A 12,837-nucleotide genomic window follows, 5' to 3' on the forward strand; every position below is an offset into this window, starting at 1 on the left:
CCCACCAACTATGGTAAGTTCTTTTATTTAAGTATTGAACTGAATTTTAACATACTTGATGTTGCATACCTTTGCAGTAGTAGTCTTATTGATGGTCAAATGGTTGTAGTTTGGGCCTTTTTGATAGGACTCTTCATTCCTTTTAACAGGACACTACTAATTTTCAAAGATTCCTTGTTCTCCGTGTATAGATACATTGCAGGCTGACCTTGTACACTTTCTGCCCCAGACCTGAAGTTAACCATTTCTTTAAGGAATAGTGGCTCCTTAGGATGCTCATTGCTTCTGTTGTGGTTGTTGCTTTTCAGTGGACAGAGCTTGGAAATACGTGTTTTGTTTTTATGATAAAATTCATCATTATACCCTTCTGGCTCAAATACAGGACTTTCAGGTTTCTATTTATCTTTTTTTTTTTTTTTTTCTTTTTTGAGAGAGCACACACATAAGCAGGGGAGGGTCAGAGGGAGAGAGAATCTTAACGCAGGCTCCATGCCCAGCACAGAGCCTGATGCAGGCCTGAATGGATGTATAGCGATGGTTGGATGGATGGATAATGGGAAAACTCAAAGACATCTAACACCCTGACTAACTGCAGTGATTTCTTCCCCCTATGGGAGTGATAGAATGCCTTTTCTTTCTTCCTTTTTTTTTTTTAAGTTTTAGTGAGAGAGCGAGGGAAAGGAGCATAAGGGTGGAGGGAAGGGAGAGAATCTTAAGCAGGCTCCACGCTCAGTGCAGAGCCTGATGCAGGGCTCAATCCCATAGCCTTGAGATGACCTGAACCAAAATCAAGAGTCAGATGCTCAACTGACTGAACCACCCAGGTGCCCCATCTCTTCCATCTTAAATCTAGATTTATTTGTCTTAATGTCAGGTATTGTAATTCGCAAGGACCTCCAATTGATGGAATTAAACTATCAAAATTGCTTATCTGTATCATACATCAGAAAAACAATACTGAGACCACAACCAACAATGTGATTATTAAAAAGTTTAAAATACTTTTTCAGTTTTGTTTTTGTCCTTAGGGTATATCCTAAGAAGAATATATATTTAAATTGCGGAGCTTTCTAGTCACCTGGATAGTTCTTTAGTAGCTCTGCTACCTTGTAGATTACCATTGAGGTTCATTTCTTTATTTTATTTTTTATATTTAGGGGTTACATTTTAAAATTTAATTTTATGTTACATGAAGCATTTCATGGTTCTGAAGCCACAATTTTTTTTAATGGAGAATGAGCAAGAGAGGGAAGAACCCCAGAACAGAGCCTGCTACAGGGCTTGATCCCACAAACCTTGAGATCATGACCTGAACTGAAGAGTTGGGCACTCAACCAGTTAAACCACCCAAGCGCCCCTAAAACCAAACTTCTAAAACAAGGTATAGTCAAAGAATTGTAGCTTCTCTCATTCTTATTGCCTTCCTCCCTAATATAAATAACTTCCTTGCTGTTCATTTTGCAATATGTTTTTTATATATGTAAGCAGATTCATATCTATGGGATAATCAGTTTTTAATAGCTATGTCTTTATATTGATTGTTAATCTATAAGGGGAACCAATGAAAACAACAACAATAGAGGTTGAAGGGAGAGGAGAGCTAGGAAATATCTGAATCCTCTATAAACCTAGGAGAAGGAAATTTGCCAGATCCTGAACTATAGGTCACAAAACGAGATAAATTACAGTAAGTTCCATGAGCTAAGGGAAATTCACCTTCTGATAAAACTTTAGGATTTTTTTTTTATAAGGGGTAGTTTTTATAAGAAGACCTAAAAATTTAAAAAGAAAGGTGGGGAAAAGGGTAACAACTTCTTTGCCACAGAGTTCATAAAAAAAGAGGATTAAGGTGCTATGATGGACTCCCTACTACTTTATTCTACTCTGACATCTATAAACCATCAGCAAAACATTACAGGCTTATGAGGTAGGTGGTGAACTTAAGTGTATATGTAGTGCATGTATGTATATAAACCATGTTCTTGTTCAAGGCTTACATGAGAACATGAACATAGAAAGTAACTTGACAACATTACCTGTGCTAAATACTCACTGAGTGGTATAGATCTCAAGAGTTAACATATGGAGAAGTGAAAGAAATGGTAACAATTAAAAGAGGGGATTAGAGACTGAGATGGAATTATACTGTTACAAGTTTACATTATTTCTAAAGTGGTATAATAAGATAGACTGTAATTAGTCAAGGATCTCTACCATTTAAAAATGCAGATTGAGGGGTGCCTGACTGGCTTAGTCGGTGGAACATGCAACTCTCGATCTCAGGGTGGTGAGTTCAGGCCCCACACTGGGTGTGGAGCCTACTTAAAATTAAAAAAAAATTTCAATGCAAATTGATATGGTTAAAAAGTCAAGAGAGGAGCTAAAATGGATTACTAAGAAATAGTCTAACCCAAAAAAGACAGGAAAGGGAGAATAAAGGATTGAAGAGACAAATAGGAAACTTACAGAAAAATGGTAAACTTATGCCAAACCATATCAGTAAATTTATTAAATGTCAGTAGACTATACATTCCAATTAAATTGAAGTGTTAGGCATGAACTGGAATTAATTGGTTAGCACATCCTCTCTCTGCCAGCATCTTTGCATTCACTTGGGCCCTAAACCTTGGAGATGAAGGATTTGCTTTTGTTAAACTGAAGTTTCTTACCTAACCTGTGAGGAAACAACTCCAGTTACTGTAGGTATGTAAAAAATTTGTGTGAAGTAAAGAATTTTCACTTATGTAAGGTGAGCTCATTTCTCAAACTAGACATTGGAACTGGAGTCAGGGTTGAAAAAAAGTACACAGTATAGTGTGTGCTGGTAGCTTTTTCTCATAACCTAGGAGTAGGTGAAAATATGAATCCTATTCATGTGCTGGACAGTGTCCTTCATGATTTTGTAGCATTCTCACTTAATCCTCAAAATAATTCTAGGAAATAGATGCTGTGGTAATTTGCATTTTATTTATGAGGAAGCAAGCTCAAAGAGATGGTCACTTGGTCAGGACCACACAGCTAGTAAGTGATAGAACTGGGACTGGAAACCAGTGAATCTTACTCCAGACCCATGTTCATTCTACCTCCCCCACCACCCAATCCCCACCCCCAGCATTCTGGTCATCATGTCAGGCCTTTTGGGGTCGCAGGGAAGAGAAGTTCATAAAGAAACAGCAATGTAGCTGAATTGGCAGGACTTGGGGATCAGAGAGGGAGGAAAGATGGTTTTCCTTGAATGAGTGTGGAATACTTTGTTTCAGTTATCTGCAAAAGCATTAATGGATAAGGTAAGAAAACCCTGGTAGCTCACTGGTAGAAGTGGTCTCCAGTCTCCAGTAGGGTGGGATATTTTATCACTAATACTGTTTAGAATTGCCGGTAGCAAATGGCAATGATAAAAAGATGTAGTCAGTTCTGCTATTTTTAAGTTCTCTACAGACTGTATCCTTTATTTGCTTTTATGGAATAGACTGTATCCATTGATCTGCCTTTAGTACAGCACTATAGAGCAGCTGGAACCTTCTGAGCCTATCCTGACTTACCAGGGAAGGCTTCTGGGTGGCCAGGAAGGGCACTTGGGGTTTGCTTGTGCCTTTTTGTAAATACGGGCCAGAGGCTTGGGTGGAAATGTGACTAAGGCACTACCTCTCATAAGGCAGCGAACATGGTCCCATGGCCCTGTGGCCCCAGGTTTGTGTAAGCCCCTAAGTTGATCTTAGTCTATATTAAGGATCAGAGAAATGATGCCTAGTCTCATACAGTTATCCACAGGGACTAGCTGGAAGCTGCACTCAAGTGTTCCCTGCACTGTGATGGCCCTGGAGTCTGGGACTTCTTCATTTTCAGTCCTCCCAACTCTTTAGACCTGTTGGCTACCACCTCCTTGAGGCAACCCTTCATGTTGAGCTGCCCCGGCCAAGGAAGGATAGGATCAAGGGACTTCAGGGAGGTTGCAAAGGTGAGATTCTAACTTTGGCACTGAGGTACAGTTACAGAAATGGCCCCATATTTTGCTCTGAGCTGTTGAGTCTTGTTAAGTGATACCTAGCCAGGTTTTCCTCTCAAGAATAAGCCTAGCTACCTTGCCAGGGTGATTTTCTAGTTTGAGCCAGGAGAAATTTGCCCAGCACTCTTGAAAAAGGAGAGTCCTCCTTTGTAGAAACACAGAAGAAGCCCTATTTCTAATTTTTGGTAGCCCTAAGCACTGGCTGCCATCCTGCCACCATATGGGTCTCCAGGCTTTAGGAGAAATATATGCCATGGCCAGTGAAGCAGAGAAACAGGACATACCTGGGCCCAGGATGGCATCCTTATGTTACTAGATCAATGAACACAGAAGCCACTCCACCTTGAGATTTCCTGTCCTTAAGAGCTAATCTCTTTAGTGTTTTTAAGTCTATTTTGTCAGGGTTTCTCTTGAATTTATATGGCTTTTGGTGTTGAGTTAGGGAATTTAAACTTTAATCCATGGTCAGAAAATTTGCAGAGGTTTTTGAGATGAAATCCCCTGTTTAAGTGAAGTCCCATTTATACAAGCCATCTACTTCAGTACTGATGGAACAGAACCGTTCAATTTCCATTTTTTGTATAATGTGATACTGCTGCTTTTCTTACTCATTTGTGGCCAGTGGCCAGTAGGCTCGTGCCCTTGTTCATCTTTCCACCATGCCCCAAACATCCTCACACAGTGCCTCTGTCGTGCCCCAGGGACAGCCCTAATCTGTTTCCTCTGCACTCCCATCTGATTTCTTAGGACTTCCACACTAACTAGGGTTTTTAGTCTACTTTGTTGTGGCTTTCTCAGCAGCAGAAGCTTGATGCTGAGGGGAACTTCAGAGGTTCCCAAGGCCAGTCCTTAAATGTTTGTAGTTTCTTCATGACATTCCCACCACTGGCTATCCACTGAAGGAGTATTTCCAGGTTCTGGGTGCTTCCACTATGGCCAGTTCCATTTTTAGATGATTTTAGTTACTATAGTTCTCTCCCTAAAATTTAGATCTTAAAAACCTAGAGGTGTAATCCAAGAGAAAAGTTAAGCAGCTCAGAGTCCTTTAGGTTAGAAACTGTTAGATATTTTCTGTTTGCCAAACCAGATTCACTCTCCACTCTTTTCCATCCTGCTCTCTGCCCCAAGAGGCTAACCCGTGTGGACCCCATGCTCCTCACTTCTAACTGGATTTGAACAAGTGAGCAGAGCAGGAGATTCAACAGAGGAAGTGAGGTCAAGGTATTTCTCCTGGTTCCCTGAAGGATCACCTCATTCTGGCTTTGTTCTTCAACCAAAGATTAATGTTTACATCCAGGTCACATTCTTTATAGGACTCTCCGTCTGGCTCTAGTAACTAATAACTGGTGTTTCTAGTCCTTGTGTGCTGAAGTACCAGTTGTGGTTCTCCTGCAGCTTGTCCATACCTTTATAAATAGTCCTTTATTAAATGTCCCTCAGGTTACCTATCAGTGTGCCATCTGTTTCTTATTGGGACCATGTTAGAATAATTGATACTGACCTTTAAAACTGAGCTAACATTAATTTAAAAAAAAAAAAAAAAGGACTGACTATATTAATATCAGGTAAATTAGACTTCAAAGCAAAATGTATTACTAGAGACAATAAGGAACAATACATGATGATAAAAGGATCAATCCACCAAGAAGATACAGCAATTTTAAATGTATATGCATCAAACCACAAAGATTCAAAATACATGAAGCAAAAACTGATAGAGCTAAAAGGAGAAGTAGACAAATTCAGTTATAATTGGGAGCTTCTAACTCCCAGTTGTCTAACAGACAACTTCTGTCACCAACTGATAGAGCTGCCAGAGGAAAACAGCAAGTATATAGAAGAACGAAACACTATTGAATCAACAGGATCAAGCTGACATTTATAGAATATCGAGCAATAGTAGAATGCACATTCTTTTCAAGTACACACTGGAACATACATGAACATAGGCTATAATCTGAGCTATAAAATATTGACATTTAAAAGAATTTCAATCATACAGAATACATTCTATGACGATAATGGAATCGAGCTGGAAATCAATAATAGAATAACGAGAAAATCACAAAACACTTGGAAAGTAAACACATTTATAAATAATCCACGAGTAAAAGAAGTCTCAAAAAATGTGCAGAAATGAATGAAAATGAAAACATTAAAATTTTTAGAATACAGTTAATAAATTCCTGGGGAAATTTATAGCAGTGAGTGCTTACATTCTAAAGAAAGATCAAAATAAGTTCATAGCTCAAGAAACAGAGCAAAATAAACCCAAAGCAATCAATGAAATAACAGAAATCAATGAAGTTGAAAAGAGGAAAATGAGGGGAAAATTATACATAATTAGTTTCTCAAAAACAAAATATTGATAAAACTCTAACAAGATTAACAAAAATAAGACAAACTACTAATACCAGGAATGAATATCACCACAGATCCTGCAACCATTAAAAGAATACTATGAACAACAGTGCTCAAATTCAACAGCTTTGATAAATGGACAAATTTCTTGAAAATCACAAACCATTTAAACTAAGCCAAGATGAAGTGGAGTATCTGAATAATTCTAAAATTGAATTTGTAACAAAAACACAATCTCTTCCAGAAAATTGAAGAGTGAATATTTCCCAACTCATTTTCTGAATGATTATTCCAGATATGCAAGGCTGGTTCAGTATTGGAAAATTAATCAGTGTCATCCATCATATCAACAGGCTAAAGAAGGAAAAAACTATGATATCAATTGATTCAACACCTAATCATGGTAAATATGTGTACATTAAAATAGAGGGCAACTTCCTCAGTCTCATAACAAGGATTTACAAAAAACAAAACAAAAAACTATAGCTAGCATCATGCTTAATGTTGAAAGGCCAAATGCTTTCCCCTCTGAGGATGTCCATTCTCACCACTGCTGTTCAACACAGTACTGCAAATTCTTTCCAGCCTCCGAGAGAAAAAGAAGGCACACAGATTGGAAAGGAGAAATAAAACTGTTCTGTGGAGTTGACATGATTGTCTACTTAGAAAACTCTAAGAAATCTATAACAAAAAGGCTCCTAGAACTAACAAATGAGTTTAAGATCTAAGATCAACATAAGAGTTAATTATATTTTGGGGCACCTGGGTGGCTCAGCCGATTAAGCATCTGACTTCGGCTCAGGTTATGATCTCGCTGTTCCCAAGTTTGAGCCCCTTGTGGGGGCTCTGTACTGACAGCTCAGAGCCTGGAGCCTGCTTCAGATTCTGTGTCTTCCTCTCTCTCTGTCCCTCCCCTACTCGCATTCTGTCTCTCTCTCAAAAATAAATAAACATTAAAAACAAATTTTAAGTTAGTTATGTTTTCTATATACTGACAACGAATAATCAAAAGCCAAACAATTTTTAAATGCAATACCATTTACAATTGCTGCCAAGAATATTACTTAGGTATTAATGTGCCAAAACATGTATAGGATTTGGGTAATGAAAATTATAAAATGATGAAAGAAATTAAGGGAGACCTAAATAAGTGGATTTATTATGTTCATAGATTGAAAAATTCAACATAGTAAAGATATTAATTCTCTGGGATGCCTAGGTGGCTCAGTCGGTTAACGTCCAACTCTTGATTTCCAACACACCAGTCATGAGATCCAGCCCTGCATAGGGCTCTGGGCTCTGCACTGGGCATGGAGCCTGCTTAAGATTTCTCTCTTCCTCTCCCTCTGCCCCTCCCCCACTCACACTCGCTCTTTCTCTCAAAAAATTTAATTAAAAAAAGATACTAATTCTCCACTAATTTGTTCTATAGATTTTATGCAGTCCTGTCAAAATTTCAGCAATGTTTTTGTAGACCTAGACAAGCTTTTCCTAAAGTTTACATTGGATAGGAAAAGCCCTAGAATAGCCAAAACAACTTTGTAAAAGAAGAATGAAGTGAGAAGAATCAGTTTCCAATGTTAGGACTGAGTTAATAACATGTAGTGATCAAGAAAGTATGGTACTAGCAGGGAGGAAGACACAGAGATGAATGGAACAAACCTGGAAATAGATCCACACAAATACACCCAATTAATTGTTTACAAAGAAGCAAAGGCAATTCAATGCAGGAGGAGTGGCCTTTTCAGAGCACCATCAACACATTCATAAGCAGAAAAAATGACCCTCAATGTAAACTTCACACCTTATATTAAAAATTCAAAAGGGATTGTGGATTTAAATGTAAAACTTACATAAAATGTAAAATAAAAGTTTTAGAAAGGAGCATAAGGAAGGAACAATCTAAAATCTAGCACTTGGCAGAAGTTCTTGGGCTTGACACAAAGTGGAATCCACAAGAGGAAAAAAATGGATAAAATGCATTTTATCAAAGTGAAAACTTGTTCTGCCAAAGTTTAAAAGGATGGGATTCTAGACTAGCAGAAAATATTTACAAATCACATATCCAAAAAAGGCCTAATACTTAGAATATATAAAGAAGTCTCAAAAACCTTAAAAATCCAGTTAGAAAAGCAGAAGACAAAACTTTATACTAAAGAGGACATCTAGATTACAAACACATGAAAAGATGATTAACATCATTAGCTGCTGGAGAGATGTAAATTAAAATCACAATGAGATATTTATTATTACACAACTATCAGAATGGCTAAAATGAAAAATAGTGATAATACCAAATGCAAGGGTTCAAAGAAACTGAAATATTCATGGGAATGTAAAATGACACAGCAACTCTGGAAAACTGACAGATTCTTTCAAAACTAAAAATGGATTTACCATATGACACAGCACTTGCACTCTTGGGCATTTATCCCAGAGACACGAAGACTTATTTTTACACAAGAACTTGTACATGAATATTCACAACAACTTTATAATAGTCCCAAACTGGAAACTACCCAAATTTCCTTCAATGGGTGAATGGTGAAACAAACTGTGGTATATCCATACTATGAAATACCATTCAACAATAAACTATTGATACACACAATAACTTGCATGAACCTTGAAGAAATTATGCTAAATGAAAAAAGCCAATCTCAAGATAATGTATACCACATGGTTCCATTTATGTAACATTCATTAAATAAAAATTACAAAGATGGAGAACAGATTAGTTATTGACAGATGAGAATAGGAGAGACTATAAAGGGGTTATTAACAGGAAGGAATCTTGTGATAGCACGACTGAGTATTGCAATCATGGTGTTTATGCAAGGCTACACATAACAAAACTGCATAGTGCATATACATATATAAATGCAGTTATAACTGGTGAAACTTTAAAAGCTTTATGGGTTGTACCAATGCCATTTGTTGATTTTGTTATAGTTCTATAGTTGTTTATTAACATGGGAGAATTAGGGGAAAAGTACACAGGACTTCCCTGTGCATTTCTTTGCAACTTCCTGTGGATCTATAACTATTTCAAAATTAATAGTTTTAAAAAATTGGATTCTGGGGTTGCATTGATCATATATTCAAGGAGTATATGGGTAACCTTTTTGCCATGGGTGAATAGGACACAGTGATCTATGGTGTGCACTGTCACCACAGTTATTCAAATTATCACCAGTGGCATCAGGGAAAGTACAAAGTGCAGGTAGAGGGCAGGCATTGGAAGACCAAGTATCTGTGGCACTTAAGTGACAACAATAGTGATTTATTAAGACCGTAGAATCATTTGGTTCTTATGGCCCCAGTGAACATATTTAGGGAAAAAGAAAGTTATGAACGTATGATTAGAACCAGAAAGCCTCTAAGACAGCTTTGAAGGAGTTCCTCATCTGGTATCACAGGGCAGGTAAGGGTGAGAAGTCCCTGACATGACACATTCCCCTTGGGTACCTGCTAACCATTTGGTAGCTGATTGACTATATTCAACTCCTCCCATCATGGAGGGAACAGTGCTTTGTCCTCACTAGGAATATACATATGTTTCAGGTATGGATTTGTCTTCCCTAAACTCAGGGGTTCTAGTAGTACCACTGTTTGTGGACTTATGGGTAGACTTTATCATCATGGAATAACATCCAACATAACTTTGACAAGGAGATACACTTTTTTGGTAAATGAACATATGGACCATGGGCTCATGCCTACACACTTTACAAGTTTTACCATGTGCTCTACCACCCAGAAGCAGCTGGCTTGATAGCTGGAATGACCTAAAGACTAGTTATGACACAAGTTGGAGATAACACCTTGGGAAGTGTGGGTGTTGTCCTACAAATGCTTTATATACCTTAGACAGAAGCCAGTATGTAGAACCATCTCACCCATGGTTGAAATGTATGGGTTTGGGAACTAAGGAGTAGAAGTGGGAGTGCTGCCCCTCACTATTAAACCAACTAACCCACTTGAAGGATTTCTACCTACCAGTAAAATCCAGGATTGTTATTTCTCCATGACCTTGGCCTCAATCTTTTTGGAAGTCCAAGTATCCAAAAAAAGAATGCATACACAAGACATAGGGCATGATTCTAATGAATTGGAAGCTGAGGCCACCCTTTCACCTTTTGAGTTTACTCATGCCACTAGACCACGGGAAGGAAAAGAATTTATTGTACCTGATAGAATGATTGGTCTTGTTTACCAGAGGGAAATTGAGTTGCTACTACACAGTGAGAGCAAGAAGGACTTTGTTTGGAACCTAGCAGATCCATGGGTGTGCCCCCTTATGACTCTGGCCCAATAGTCCTGCTCAAAGGAAAACTGCAGCAATCTGGTAATGAGAAGACCAGGAAGGACTCAAATTTGACCAGCCTTCATGCTGGCAGAGGTTAAGAGGAAAATTGAATGAGTAGTGGAAACGTTCAACTGTAATGATCAACATAGGTCTTGTTATCAAATACAAAGGTGGAGACTATAGCAACCATGTTATATGATAATTTTTTTTTCCAAATCTTTTCCCCCACCATTATCTTATATGCTGGGTGTAACAAACTAAGGATGCTCTGACAAATACCCAAAATCACTAAGAGGCTTGAATATGAGTAGAGATTGACCTCAGAGCCTAGGCTTGACGGGGATCATCTTGGAGTTGATAGTGTTCTCAGATGTTAGGGGTGTCAATAGTATCTGATTTCTGGACCAGTCACTGGACAATGGGCAGGAGAGAAGAGCAACTATGAAGTATTGTGATTGGGTAGGAAATACCGTAGCATGCTTTGTCCTGTTGTCTCCCAGGACCTTTGGCTCAGTCCTGTTTTTCTCAAGCCAAATATGTGAAAAACCTCAAGAGGTCTTCCTCAGCTCTTGCTTACCAAGAAAGCTCTTGGTAATGGTGACTATTCGCCAGGGTCAAAGAATTAAGTGAGTGCCCTGGGTTTGGGGGAGCTTGATTAATACAGCATGTTGTAGAAAGGCAGAGCCCTACAGAATTGACAGGGTTTGGGCCTTGAAAACCGGCCATCGCCCTGGTCAGCCTCAATCCCCAAGCATACCTTCTGCATCTGCTTCTCCAATCAGTTCTTTTCTTGTTGGTCAGGATTAGGTTTCTTGTAGCAGGTCCCTTCTTTCTCAGTTCATCTGAGAGATGGAATTGTCCCTAAGAGAAGTTAGAACATTACCAGATACATATCTTTGAGTTAGTGTAACTTCCCTAAATGTTCAGAGTGGAGATCTCTCCTTACCACCTCAGCTTGTCCCTACACGAGAGTCATCATCTCCATTAATCTCCCCTTTCCTTTACTTCCATCTAGAGCCTTTCTTGCTTGTGTCTTGCTGAGGATTTCCATGCAGGGGGTGTGTCTTCTTGATCTGCAGGACTCTCTCACCTGGTATATATGCTTCTTTGAACAAAGAGTATCTTATATCACTCTGTTGGGTTTAGGTACATACCTCTACTGTTACAACTTCAACTCTTTCTGCTATGGTCTGAATGTTTGTGTTCCCCCAAATTCGCATGTTGAAATCCTAACCCCTAAAGGTAATAGGGATTAGTAGGTGGGAACTTTTGGGAGGTAGTTAAATCATGGGTGTGAAACCCTTGTGAATGGGATTAGTGCCTAAAAAAGAGGCCCCAGGGAGATTCCTAGCCCTCTTCCTCCACATGAAGATATACAATGAGAAGTCTGCAACCTGAAAGAGAGTACTCTGCTGCCCTCATCTCTACTTCCAACCTCCAGGGCTGTGAGAAATAAATTTCTGCTGTTTTATAAGCCATCCAGTTTATAGTATTTTGTTATAGCAGCCTGAATGGACTAGGGCAGCTTACAACATTTTTATAGATATCAGAGATCATAAATATTGTGGCTTCATATCTAAAGTTTTGTTATATTTTTTAAAAAGTTTATGTAATCTCTACACCCAATGCAGGGTTCAAATTTATAACCCTGAGATTAAGAGTCATGTGCTCTACTGACTGAGTTAGCCAGGTGCCCCACATTTCTGAAGTTTTAATCCTATGTTGGGCATTGAGGAGGCACTTGCTGGGATGAGCACTGGGTGTTGTATGTAAACCAATTTGGCAATAGATTATATTAAAAAAAAAGTTTTAATCCTATGAAATACTAGTTATACATTCCAATAATAATAACAACTAATATTTATTGAATGCTCACTATGCACCAGGCACATATAATATATGCAAAGCACTGTATTAGAATTCTCCAGAGAAAGAGCCAATATTAATATATAAAGAGATTTATTATGAGGAATTGGCTCTTGTGATTATGGAGGCTGAGAAGTCCCATCATCTACTGTCTGTAAGCTGGAGGCTCGCTCAGAAAAGCCAATGGTGTAGTAACTGTCCCAACCCAAAGGCCTGAGAACTAAAGGAGTCAATAGTGTAAGTCCCAGACCAAGTCCAAAGGCCAGAGAACCAGGAGGGCGATGCCTGAGGACAG

The sequence above is a fragment of the Panthera uncia genome, assembly GCF_023721935.1.
Source record: "Panthera uncia isolate 11264 chromosome A3 unlocalized genomic scaffold, Puncia_PCG_1.0 HiC_scaffold_11, whole genome shotgun sequence".
Taxonomy (NCBI): Eukaryota; Metazoa; Chordata; class Mammalia; order Carnivora; family Felidae; genus Panthera; species Panthera uncia.